Below are 13,491 nucleotides of genomic sequence, written 5' to 3'. Positions count from 1 at the left end.
AAGTCACGGCCAGCTGTGTCATTCGGTATTTGCAGGCTGAGTGCTGGTGCTTTGGGAGAGGCCAGGGAGGCGGTGGAGGGATGCAGGTGCAGACCCAGACGTCACATGCATGCCGCTGGCAAGGTACAGCTGGGGTGGCAACGGAAGAAGAAGGCAGAGAAGTGATGCCAGGGTCACTCAAGTGGCCCAGATGTCCTGTTACAATCTCCTTGAGCTCCCATTCCATGCCATTCGTGGCTACTTTGCATCTAGAAGGAGGCCCGTGATCCAGGAGGCAGGATGGGTGGGGGGGGGCTGCTGAGACCTTCTGGAGGCAAGGGTTGGAGCGTGGGAAGGCTCCTCCAGCTGGGGTCGCTTTGCAGAGCTGCTCAAGAATGGAGGGTTCCAGCTGCCATGGGGCCACCAACCCACAGGCGCAGCAGCAGATGTCCTTGGTGGGGTGGAACCCTTGTCCCCACCCCACCCCTTCTGCCCAGTCAGGCCACGTCTGTCCCGTTCCCCTGTTTCAGAGGAGCCAACAGGATAGGGTATAGGAGCAGAAAGAGGGCAAAGCACCAGCGTGACCCTGAGCGCCATCCCAGCTGCCCCCCAGCAGCCCTCTGGCCTCGACAGTCTTTCACCCGATGCCAGAATGCTTGAAAGGGGTTGGCCAAAGCAAGGAAATCTGATCTCACGGGAAGCCAGAGCGAGGTTTCCGGAGCCAAATGTTGGTCTGGTCTCACGATTTGTCTTCCTCAAGTGCTGTCAGGGTGTTCTTTGCCTAAAAGATAAATGTAAAAGAAAAGTAAATAAAGTCAGCCCTCCTCAAACCGCATTGCTCGGTGTGGCATTCAAGGCCCCTTTGGAGAGGATGCTGTCGCTGCCTTTCTAGGCTGCTCCTCTGGCCTCACTGCTCTGTCATTCTACCACCCCTCTGAGGCTCCGCCAGGAGGTGTCATTTCAATCTTCTTCCTTTTGGGGCTGTCAGACTAACTACTCATGCTTCCAGACTCTCCTCAAATGTCTCCTCCATCGGGAAGCCTTCCTAATTCCTCCTTCTATTCAAGAAACTTTTATTAGGCGCCTCCTGGGTACCAGTGTTCTGGGCTTCGGGGATAAGTTGTTGAGTGAGAAGTTGCCGGTCTCTCAGAGAGCTCCCAGTCCAGCGGAGGGAGCAGACCACAAGGCTGGGAGGCCTGGATGAGGGTTTAGGTGAGCCTGGGGGTGGAGGGCCGCTGAGAACTTGCGTCTGCCCTGGTTGGTGAACTCGTCAGTTGGGAGGGGAGCAGGCAGGGGAGGACCTAGGAAGGGCTGCCCCGTTTTTGGATGTGTGGATGGTAGAGTGAGTCCTGAGATAGAGACGGGAGAGAGACAGACCCAGGCTGGGGATCAGATGGGAAGATGTCGAGTTGGGTCCTGGCTGAGCTGAATCTGACTTGTCCATGGCCCAGGCAGAAAGAGATGCCCGCCGGCGGCCGGATGAGGGGTCTGGGCTGGTCTTGACTGCTGGGCACCAGAATGCGGAGGGGGCAGTGGGGCTTTGACAGGCTCTCCTGTGCCCCCAGACAGAGGTCACGGCAAGGTCTGCTCTTTCAGGCTCCAGTCGTGCATCGTCTCCTTCCTCATAACACGGGAGCACCCAGTGTCCTGGTGGGCGGGCCCCATGGATGTGATGGGCAGCAGGGGAGCAGCCTGAGGAGGCCCAGCCTCTGGGTTGCTGGCATCCAGTGGCTTCCGAAAGCCTTGAAGCCTTACTGCCTCACTTGTGTGACTCACATCTGTTTGCTTGTGTCTTTGAGCAAATGTCTAAGAGCGGTATTCGGAAGGAAAGGGGTTCCTAACCAGACTTGCACTGCCAGCGCCACCCCCCACCCCGCCCCTGCCCGCCCAGGAAATCAGCAGCAGTTTCGGGCCAGACTGCCCCGAGAGGGAAGTGATGCTACCCCATTTCCCAGAGGAGGAAACTAAGGCTCAGGAAGGGGCAACAATCATTCTGGGATGTTAGCAGCCATGGTATTTTAAGAGGGTGAAAGATTTGCTTTTGCAGGGGTGGGGAGGGGGGAGCGGAACCCCACAGAGCGGAAACCCCCTCTCTCAGGCTCACGTGACGGAAGCCGTGTCCTGACTTCCGGTTCAGTGTCTGTTCCACGGCACCTGTCCCATCCTCCTGGAAGCTCGAAGGGCTTCTGATTATCAGGACAAAGTGCCCACCCAGGTCTCTGAGGATGCCAGGCCCAGACACCCAGACACTTGAGGGCACGCTCTGGTCCCCGCAAGACATTTGGGAACCGTGGACTCAAGATCCGTTGTACCTGGCAGGAACCAGCTGGCGACTCACTGGGTCTGGGCATGGGATGCGCTTTTGTCCAATGTGGACGCAGGGGGAGGAGGCGTGGAGTTCTGACTCACCAGTATCACTGTGTTGGGGCGGGGGGTAGGAAGCAGGATTTGAACTAGGCAGTCTGGCATCCCCTCATCTCTCTCCCACTGAACACAGTCTCCTTTTCGTTGGTCCCCACAGCTCCCAGCTTCGTGAAGGGGACCCCTGGGATCCCCTCAGTGCACAGACTTGTTTCCCGGGCTCCAGTCCAGGGTCCTCCCCACCTTGGGTTTGTTCGCACCAGGCCCAGGCGAGACCCGGAGGCCCAGACCCGCACTCGTGTCTGCCATCACATCACCCAGGGGCCCCGGCCAGGTCCTTCTCCCTCTTGCGCTCCCATTTCCCCTGTGGGCTCATTGTTGGCGTGGGGGGGCGCTTTGTATTTACAACAGTCACCTCGGTGCTGGCAGCCTCCCCTTCCTGTGCTCCGACTGCCCACGGCTGCAGAGCATGACGTCCCCTCTGCGGGCCTTGTAAAAACTTTCTTGGGAATTGTGATTCAGACTTCCCCCTTCCCCAGTCACCAGCATCTGATTTACAATCCGGCTAAATTGTATTTTCCTTGTGAATCAGGACCCAGCTGGAGGATAATGGAGCAGGAGCCCCTTTCCTTGGCTGTCACCAGATAAAACCGCCCGGCTGAATGGGCTCTGGGACGAGTCTTCGAAGGCGGCTTAGAGCCAAGAGGGGACCTGGGCTTTGTCCCTCGAGGGGTGTGCCCTCCCTTTCCACGGCTCACACATTTGCCACGGGCTTTGCATCTCTCCTTCCCCATGGACAGCCCATCAGCTCTCTCGGTCTGGTCTTAAGCCACCGGCTCCCCTCTGGGTGGGTTGTTCAGCCTGCCTTCCCTGTGTCTTTGGATCCAGACGTAAGTGTGTTTCTCGGGGCCTACTCTGCACCAGGCCCTGGGCCACGCTCCTTCTTACTCATGCTCTCCCTTTTCCAAGATGAGCTGGGCTTTGTCATCCCATTTTACAAGGGGAGAAACCGAGGCTCAGTGGGGAGAAATGAGCAGCCTCGTGCTGCGAAGCGGCATCAGAGAGAGCCAAGGCTGGGACCAGACCTGCCTCCTTCTTCCCTTGTCATTTCTTGTGAGTGCCTTCCGCTCCTTTCGCTCAATGTCACCAGGCTAACATGCGAGGGCCCAGAATGGCTTCCGCTGGTATCTGGTAGACTGAACACTTCTTTTCAACCCCCATGTCTGAAATACCTTTTCTTAGTTCTTAGTGCCCAGGAGGGTGATGATCCCATAGTGGGCCTGCAGAGAAAACCGTTCTCTGCTCTGGCAACCCTTTGACGCAGTTTCAATGACCCAACATTGGGTGTGGCCTTTAATGCTGGCTATAGTGCTCACAGAAAATTCCAGAGGCAGTAAAGTCTGAGTCTGGCCTGCCTGCCTGCCTGGATTTAAATCCTACTCCTGGACCCATAGCTATAGGATGCTGGGTTGTTGAAAGGATTAAATACATTTATGCGTGTAACATGCGTAGAACTGATTCTGGCACCTTGTAGGCATTGATTACTGGTAGTCGTAACAGTAATGGAGTGCGCCGGGTCTGAGAAGGGGGCTGGCGGTTGTTCTGGCTTTTTCCCCTCTCTGGCTAGAAGGCCCGGCGCTTGGGGCCCAGATGGGGAGCTGTGGCCTGGGTGTCCCGCCTGTCTCATCCTTCCCGTCTCTGGTGAGCACGTGGAGAGTGAGAGGGGCAATTTTTGTGTCTTTGGTTCCCACAGACCGGCTGGGGAGTACATGTGAGGCCCTGAAAATTCCAAGATCACGTTGGCCGGATCCGGGGCCCCAGGCAGCCCTGGGTGTGATGGGCTCCAATTGGTGCACAGAGGCCTTGGTGCTCGGGAGCAGCTCGGGCATCTGTGGTCCTGCCTCGGGCCTGGGAGTTGGCGACTGCTTGATCCTGCATGGAAAAGGGCCTGCGACCCCCAGGAAATGGGCAGAGGCCCACAGAGCTCTCCTCACTCCTCCCAGCCGAGCCTCCCGCCCGTGTTTCCATGGTCCTCCCTGGGCAGGGCAGAATTTTATTTTGGGGGCCTCTCAGCGGGTCTGATCAGCCCTCCTTCCCAGAGTCAGAACAGCTCTAGAAAGGCAGGTCAGGCAGGACATCAAGGGCAGCCGCCAGCCCCACTTACATCACCTCCTCCGTGGAGCCTGCCTTTCATCTCTTCTTCCCTGCCTTGAACCAGCCATTCCTGAACTCGGCACTGCAGGCACAGGTGGGGCTGTGGCGGCAAAACCCGGAAAGCCCCCTGAGCCGTGCTTCTCCTTGCTGGGGGGAGGCGCTAGCCATCTGCGGAGCAGCTGATGTGGGCTGCTGGCAGGGGAAGGCAGGCTCTTGCAGGAGCCCAGCCCAGGCGGGGTGTGTGTGTTGGGGGGGTACCCAGGACAGCTTTCTGGGGAGAGGTGGAGGCTCAGACAGGATGGGCGAATAGGATTCAGCCAGGCAGAGTTGTTGGCAAACATGGAGGCATCCGTAAGGCCAGAGAACTGGATGGAGGTAGGGACGCGGTGAGAGAGGAGGGGGAGGAGGGGAGGAAAGGAGCAGCCACAGGTGGCTCCCTCTGGCTGGGCATCTCACATAGGGGCGTGGGTGGGGAGAGGGTACCAGGGAGGTAGTCAGAGCCAGGTCCAGAGGCCTTGGTATCCACGCTATGGAGTTTAGACTCCGCCCTGAGGGCGGTGAGGCCCGGGCAGGGGGCCTGGGGGTGAGGAGGGGGTCGTGGTAGGTGAACAGAGTGGGCTTTTGGCTGCTTTGGGAAGATCACTCTGGCTTCTGGAAGCCAGATGGAGGAACGACGAAGGGGAGGAGGCAAGCTTGGAGGCAGGGGAGCATCCCAGAGCTACTGCTGTTACCCAGGTGGTGGCTGGAGGGATGGAAAGGGGTCAGACAGCTTCAAGGCACTTAGGGCCTCATGTTAGCAATCGGAAGGAGGACGGAGGGCTCCAGAATGGCACCTCTCCGCAGCATTCCGGCCAAGGTTTACACAGACTCTTCTTGCATACTTTCAACAACAGTCACCTCACTACCTAGTACTTATTTACTTCAATTTAAACCTGACGGGCGCCTGGGTGGCTGTTGGTTGAGTGTCTGACTCTTGATTTCAGCTTAGGTCACGATCCCAGGGTCGTGGGATCAAGCCCCGCATCCAACTCTGCGCTAAACAAGGATCCTGCTCAAGATTCTCTCTCTCCCTCTGCCCCTCTCCCTCACTCACTCTCTCTCTCTCTCTCTCTCTCTCTTGCTCGCTCTCTAAAAATTTTTTTAAAAAAGTAAAGAAAATCTGTCTACATGTGGTTCCTAATGCAGCAAAAGCTGACATAAACCTTATTGTCTAGCCGTCTCGCAAGCATTTGAAGGCAGTCCGGTCACATATACTCTCCTTTTCTCTGCCTTCATCATTTTTGTTGTTGCGGCTGTTATGCGAATGTCCTCAGATTTCTCCCTTTAAATTGGGCATTTTACTCTATTCCATTTTATTTTTTTGGTAAACAAGAATACCAGATAATGGCTTTACCAAGAAAGTTACAACTGTCATGTTGTAAAGAACGGCCTCATCATCCTGCTCAGCTTATCCTCTTCTGGTAGATGATTCCAGAGGGACGTCGAATTACAAATTAGAAGGCCGCTCGGTAAGCACGAAAACAGAGACAAGAGGGCTAACTCACTGATGTCAAGATGTTCGGAGAGTAAGTAATTTGCGCGAAGTCACACACTAAGACAAGTGACAGAAGGACTCAAGTCCAGGTCTGTCTGGCTGCAGTACCCAGCCCCCGACCTTGCTCCCCTCCGGCTCCTGTGCAGCAGACGGACAGGGAGGGGCAGGATGAAAGGCAGGAGCCCAGGTCTGAGGCAAGTAGAGAAATCTAGAAAAGAGCCACGTGGCCGGAGTGGGGAGAAGGAAAGCCTAGCGGGAGGCCTGTTTGGAAGTGGTTTTCATGCGTTTGGCTTGGGAGGGAAGGGTTTGGCAAAGCCTTTGACGATCCCAGATTGCTGGCTGGGGTACCGACGGGTGGTGGCGTTCTTTATCCCCCGAGGAGGCATCCAGCAAGAGCGGGGCAGAAGTGGTGGCAGGAGGAGATGTCCAGCCTGGATGTGACATGGGTGTTGGAGGCACCTGTGGGATCCCCGAGGAGCGTCCCCGTGGGCAGCGGATCCCGGAGGGGAAGCATCTCTGGCGTGGCGGCCGTCCTGGTGACTCAGGGCGCAGGTCTCTCCTGGGCTGCTCTGCAGCTGGCCGCGCCCCAGGCCCGGCACAAAGGACCCGCGTCCACTCCCGCACAGGCCTGCTCGTCCCCTCCCAGACAGGCTGCCTGGGCCGCTCTGCAGGGCCAGGCCACGTCCCCAGAGGCTCGTTTCCGGGAACTACGTCTGGCACTGTCGGTTACCGGCACGTCCGGGGACGTCTGGGGATGGTGGAGCTGTCCCGCTGGAGTCGGGCTGACCGATCTGGAGAATCTAGGTCAGAACGAGCCCCGGGAAGTTCAGGGCTTAGGCAGTTCGTTGCAGCCGAGGCAGAGCCACGCGGGGGGCCTCGTGAGGCCAGAACACAGACCATGAATCGACATGGGCCAACGCTGCCGTGGGGAGGTGGCCCCGCCGGCTGTGTGACCTCAGACAGTCTCTCGGACTCTCTGTGCCTTGCCTTCCCCGGCCCTTCCTGCCTGCCCTCCGTCAAGAGCAAAGGGGGTAATAAAGGCAAGAGTGTGCACTGCATTTCTGCATGAGAGGTAAGCAAACACGTGCAGGTGAACACAACTCATACACACCCAACAGAGAGCGAGACAGAGAGACAGAGAACGAGGGCACTCACCACCTTTTCCCATTCTGCCATGATTATTTTAAAGCTGACTTTACCCTGTCTTTCCAGTTTCTGTTTTCTGTGCTCTTGGCCCTCGTCCACCAGTCCCTGAGCCCCTTGACTTGGTGTCTCCTTCCCATATTTAGTCGAGGAAAGGCTGAGACCCTTGGTGACACATTGTAAGGAGCTGAACCAGGCCCCAGAGAGCTAAATGGGCCTCGAGGCTCCGGAGAGAGGAGTTTGGGGCACCAGGAGACCTATGCACAGCCTTTACTGTTTGGGGGAGGCATTGTTTGGCCAAGAATCCAAACTGAGACTCCACAATGGACTGACACTCTACGCAAAGTCAAGGGAAAGGGAGAGTGGGACCCCTTCCCTGCGCAGGGCTGGGCCAGAGTCCCGAGAGTAGGGCTTCAGGGAAGCGTCACTCTTCCTCGCCCATCCTGCCCAGCCCTGCAGCCCCCTGGTGGTAGGGGCCAATTACCCTGTGTTTGGCAAGAAGGACATCCAATCCTAACCTCGCTTGATCGAGGGCACATCCCCACCCAAAGTCATGCTGCTAGGTGGTCTTTTCCAGAACCAGGGCAAAATGCTGGTCTTCTGACTTGAGAAATGTTGGGGACAGTGGCCTGCTCCAAGGGTCTGTTTAAACAAGATGGAGTGCCTTTCCTGAGGAGTGATATATGGGATGCAGGAAGTTTTTGGAGCCGAGTTGAGGGGGGTGACGGCGGTGATGATGACGATGGCAGAAGTGATGCCTGGTTTTCAACCCAAAATCCAACCCCAAAACAAATAAACAGGATGAACCTGCGTCGACCTCTGCCGAGCTCCTCTCCCTCGTACAGGGCCTGGCGCTCAGCCGGTGGGCAACAAACATCTGGGAACTAGTGAATGGATTCAGCCGCCATGCTGACAGTCTGGACACGACACCAAGGGTGGGCAGCTCAGGTGGTTGGGGCCAGTACTGTGACTTAGATTTCTGGGTGCCATGAGCCCTCTGCTGTAGCCTGCCTCCCCCTCCCCAGGCACGGCTTCACAGAGTCGTGAGGATGGCTGTGTTTGAGGAAGAACCAAGGGAGGGAAGAGACCTTCTTTTCTCCATGGAGTGACCTCTGTGGCCTCAACTTCGCACTAGGGAAGTGACTGACTCAGATTTGGGCTGAGCCAGATCTGGATACAGAATACTGGGTCTGTTATTGACACAGTTGGGGAACAATTCCCCCCCCCCCCCACCTCCTTATTTCCCTTGCCTGCTTTCCGGCCAACTTTCTCACCCATTCCCTATTAACCAGCCTTTCTTCAGGCTCCTGCCCTGTGCCGGGCCAGCGCTCGGATGGCACGGTGGCGAGGCTGATACCAAGGGCAGAAATGCAGTCCGTGGGTCACAGAGGCTCACCATCCAGCGCGGGAGTAGCCATGATGATAGGATTGCCAGGGGCTGTCAACATGGGTGGGAGTTAGGGCAACGGCTTGGAAGCCAAGTGGGGAAACTGATCCTGTCTTCCTAGAGGCAGGGGCTTGGGCAAGCTCATGTGGTGCACTGCTCCTCATACTCTTAGGGAGAGGGGGACAGGGGCTGAGAGAGCTTAGGGTAGGGGCTACCTTCTCTCCTTTGCCTCCACTAGCCCTGCACAGCCCCCAAGACCACTCAGAGCGGAGTCTCCAATGGAGCCCCTAGGGGTGAGCCTCAAGGCATGGGCCAACCTTCCCAGCAGCCAACATTGCACCTGGGTGGCTGGTGCAGCCCAGACACGGCACCCAGTCAGGGCAGGCTCCGTCGTGGGGTCCCAGGCGTGGCCGGAAATGGCAGTTCGGGCTTGCTGTGCCCTCTCCTGCTGTAGGCCCTCGCACCAGGCCGGAATGTCCTCAGGAAGGGGTTACCTCTCTCCAGGGGGTGCTTCTGGATTCCCGTTTACAGCTCCAGCCAGGATATTTTGCAATGAGCTTAGAGAAAGCATTCATTCCGGGAAGAATTGGGGAGTGGAATGCTCCCTGCCAGCAGGGGTGTGGGTGAGAGGGCGCAGGGCTGCCTGCTGGGCTGAGGCAGGGTGGGGTGGGCAAGGGGGTGTTGCTGACTGCCCCGCTGGCCTACTTCTCAGCCCTCTGGGACTTTAGCCTCTGGGCTGTTTCTCTGTCTGTCTGCTTGTCCACCCGGATTAGAGAAGCTGGCTGGCTCAGGCCGGTTCCCAAGCCATCCGCCTACCACGAGGCCGCTTGAACTTCATTTTATTTTTATTGTGGATTATTTTGGAATATGACTCAAAAACGATTACTAAATGGAAAGGTACACTCACCTCCAACCCTGCTTCGTCTATGCATGCTCCCTTGCCCCCACGAGGAAACTATCCCCCCTGCTTTTTGTTTATTCATCCAGTGTTTCTATTTGCAAAAATAAGCCGCTACATATTTGCATTTGGGCCTCCCTCATACGCGGGCGGAAGCGTTCTCCCTGCGTTGCTCTGCGCCTCGGGTTGGTTGTTTTTCCCTTGAACAATAACACCCGGAGATCATTCCACACTGGTTACATCCAGGTCTGCACGGTACTGTCTTGGGAGGCTTGTGCCATAGTTAATTCAGGCATTCGAGGTTTTGAACCCTGACGCCCCCCAATACCACGCTGATTCCCCAGCTGAGTTTTCTTTCTCTGTGTTTCCTAAGAACCCCAACTGAAGCCTTTCCCCCTTTTGTTCAGCCCCCCCCACCCCCCAATGCCTACCGTGTTCATTCCCTCCTTCCCGTGTGGGTGGTGTTACTGTTCATGTTTTGCAGGGGAGGAAACTGAGGAATTGAGAAGGCAACGGATACGCCCCCGAGGAGATCACACGTAGGCAGCGAAGTGTGGGATTTGAACTCAGAGCAGCCTGGGTCCAGAATCCTTCGTCTTCATGAGGTCGCACTGCTGGGGAATGTAGACCTACCCAGTCGGCTGTCTTCAGGGTCTAGATGGAGCTCCTGAGCCCAGAGAGGGGTAGAGACTTGGTGCAGTTCACATAGCCGCACATCAGTGGCTCCCCCGAGGAGAAGCAGCACTCTCTCCTTCATCAGGCCGGACACCTGAGGTCTCGTTTATGTGAGTGGGGGGTCCCCAGCAAGACTCCTCTCCTCTCTTCCCTGACTTCCTTCCCTGACCTTCAAACCCATGGTGGCTCTACTGCCCATAAACTAGACTTAAAGTCAGACGCGCAGAAGCTGGCCACTGAATGATTTAACAGATTCGTCGTCCAGGCGGACGCGCCGAGGGGGAGAGAAAAGGGGAAAGGTCACACAGTGCACCTGTAGCGGGGCTGGGGTGTATTGCAGGGCTCCTGACCGGGCGTCTGGGCATTAGTTCAGGCCCCAGCCTGCTTGCACCCAGTACCCTCCCTACCTGAAAGCGCCTGGTCTCTTCCCTCGTCCTCGCTTAGCGTGCCTCCCCTCCCAAGCTTCCTCCTGTCTTCTTTCAAGACGACCACTTCTAGGTTCCTCTCGGCCCTTGCCTGGGGGCCGGACCCCCATTTCTATGAGTGTTCATTGGCTTAGGCTGGCCTCTACCAGCAGGGGGGACCGGGGTGGCTTGTGTGAGAAACTCTGGCAAAGTCGGCAGACAGCTGAAATAACACCCTGACCAGCGTGAAACGCAGGGCTGTGTGTGTGCCTGTGTGCGCGTGCGCGTGTGTATGTGTGCTTTGTATGTGTGTGTGCGTGTGTGTACGTATGTGGGTGTGTATTTATTGTGTGTGTATGATGTGTGTGTGTGTGTTTGGGTGTGTATTTTGTGTGTGTGTTGGGTGTTTGTACGTACGTGTGTATATTGTGTATGTGTATGCGTGAGTGTATGTTGTGTGCGTGTAGGCGTGTGTCTGTGTGTGGATGGGTGTGTTCGTGTCGTGCCTGTGTGTACGTGGTGGGCGAGGCTCAAATACGAGGCTCAAATACAAGGACCCACAGCCTTCGCTCCATAATCTCTGGGTGTCAATTCTTCTGTGCCGTCCCAGATGTACGATTTTGAAGTTCCACGCATCGTGGGGGGCATGGAAGGTGGTAACAGCCTGAGATGGACAGCCATCTCTGGGGTGGTCTGTGTGTGAGCTCCGGCCCCAGGGGAGGATGAGATCCACACTAAATTCACGCCGGGCCACCGTTGGTGAGCAGGAGATCTTGACAAGTCACTTCCTGTCTCTGGCCTCAGTCTTCCCTTCCACAAGGTGGGGGTAAGGACCTCTGTTTTGTTTTACCCTCAGGGGCATCGTGAGGACGGGATGAGCCGTTTGCTGCTGGAAATCTTACCAAGCTCTTTCTCACTCTGTGATGTTTGTGTTTTGCAGGGATCTGAAATCTCACCGTGTGTTGCCCTGTATCATAGATGCATATACTCAGGTGTGTAAGCATAAGAGTGTTTAGGGACTAGGGTCATGTAGTTGAGTCTGTGGGTGCTTTTGCCTGTTGACTAGGTTTTAACTCCAGTCGAGTGAGGGCCCTCACACCTTGCGCAGAGCTGAGCCTACTGGGAACGCTTGTGCTGCAATCCTGGGGCCACCGTTTGCTTAGCTGGGTCCCCTTGAACCAGCCCCGTAACCTTCATTCCCTTCATCTGTAAGACGGGCCGGTCAGGGTGGCTACCTCCGGGCCCTCCTGGAGATTGGGGGAACCAAGCACCGAGAGCTCTTGGTGCAACATGACCTCACTTATCACATGCTAGAAGTTCTTAATTCACCCAGAACTGGAGGAGAAATGGCACGAGTACCATCACCTCTGCGCTGCGTTACAGTCGGGACCCCCCACCTGCCGCCTGTGGATCCCTTTCTCCTTGCAGATGCCTGGAGCTCATGGTCGGAGTTAAGTGCTTGATACTGGGGGTGGGTTCTTCTGCTTGAGCGTGAGAGCACCAGAGGAAGATGGTGGGAGAAGGAAGTTTGGGACAGGCCCACGGAGCCCCGGGTGTTCCCTTTTTCCATCAGGACACGACAGCTGGGACCGGAGGGCTGCATGTGTCCTATGGAATCCCCCACTGTCCCTGGTAGCTCTTCCCCAGGTGGGTGCTAGTGAGTCACCGGGGAACCTCCATGCTCCACCCTCTCCAAGCGGGGTTCCCACTTCAAGCGAGTTTCGCAAAACCACAGACGGTATCCTCCCTCATGGACGTCGAAATGCTCACTGAGATTACAAAGGGGCTGTAAAACCTGCAGCGAACAAATCATTTTCATCTGGTTTCACCCAGCATTTCCCAAAGGTACTCTCCTTCGGAATCACCCCTGCCGTAAACCTCCGTGGAAGACATACAGAGAAGCACAGAGCCCCAGAATTTATGGGGCGGAAAGGAACGAAACCACGTGTCCCCAGGTCATCCTCCGAGTCAGGCAAGTGCTACGTCGCGGGGCGCGCTTCGCGAAAGTCAGCGCATGTATATGTCACCCGGGAGCTTGTAAAAACACAGATTCTGAATCAGCAGGTCTTGGCGGGGCCTGAGGCCCTGCATTTGTAACAAGGCCCAGGCGATGCCGATGCTGCTGGTCCCCGGACCGCACTTTGAGTGGTAAGGTTATAAAGAACCCTCTGGAGCTCTGCCCGCCCGTGTGTCTGCCCTTTCAACAACCTTTTGACACTGGTGACCACCTGCAGCCTTTCCAGAATGGGGCCATTAGACCCATCAGCGGGGAGGTGGGCAAGCAGTTCTGTCCTGGGAGGGAGTGGCCGGGCCGGGTTAGCGGCTGAGGCGAGCGGACCGAGGTTTGGGGATGACAAAGTCCTTCGGTGACGGATCTTGAATGAGTCCGCCTGGAGATATGGCAGTCAGGTTGTGTGTCTGCCACCTCTCCTGTCTGGGCAAACAAGGTTGGGGTCGTTAGTGTTTTAATTTATTTATTTATTAATTTTTAAAGAGACATTTCCCCTTTCTTTCCTTGGGTCTGGAGTCATTAAACAGGGATTAGCTGGATAAATAGAGGAAGTGATTTTTAAACTGTTTGCAAACTTAATGTGAAGAGCCCAGCCTTGCAAATTATCACGTCTAATCAGAGGCCCTCGCTTCACTGCTCTAGTAATTGTACTGGTATTAGTCAAATTCTTGTTGTCTCCTCATTAGCTGTGAAAAGGAGACTCAAGATGTACTTCATTAGAGTGTCCTGGAAATCTATTGCTGATGTGGAGGCAGGGGAAAGCGGGAGGAGGGGGAGGGGAGAGGGGGTGGGCGGGAGGCAGCCATCTCCCACCTCTGAGCCCACCCCCCACCCCCACCCCCACCCCAGTCTGTGCCACCAGGAGCAAGGCCAGCTAGGGGGCCCTGACACTCCTAGGTCTCTGGTTCTAAGTCTGGAGGCTCTGGAGAGCAGTAAGCCCTCGAT

General features: G+C 56.4%; 1 protein-coding gene across 2 annotated transcripts in view; it reads right to left on the bottom strand.

The window, feature by feature from the left end:
- The window catches only part of RPS24 (ribosomal protein S24), a 1,165,472-nt gene that overhangs the window by 386,330 nt on the left and 765,651 nt on the right, over positions 1-13,491 (bottom strand). The gene's annotated exons all lie outside the window — the stretch shown is intronic.

This window comes from Panthera uncia, chromosome D2 (genome assembly GCF_023721935.1).
Source record: "Panthera uncia isolate 11264 chromosome D2, Puncia_PCG_1.0, whole genome shotgun sequence".
Taxonomy (NCBI): Eukaryota; Metazoa; Chordata; class Mammalia; order Carnivora; family Felidae; genus Panthera; species Panthera uncia.
This window is presented reverse-complemented; position numbering and strand designations above follow the sequence as displayed.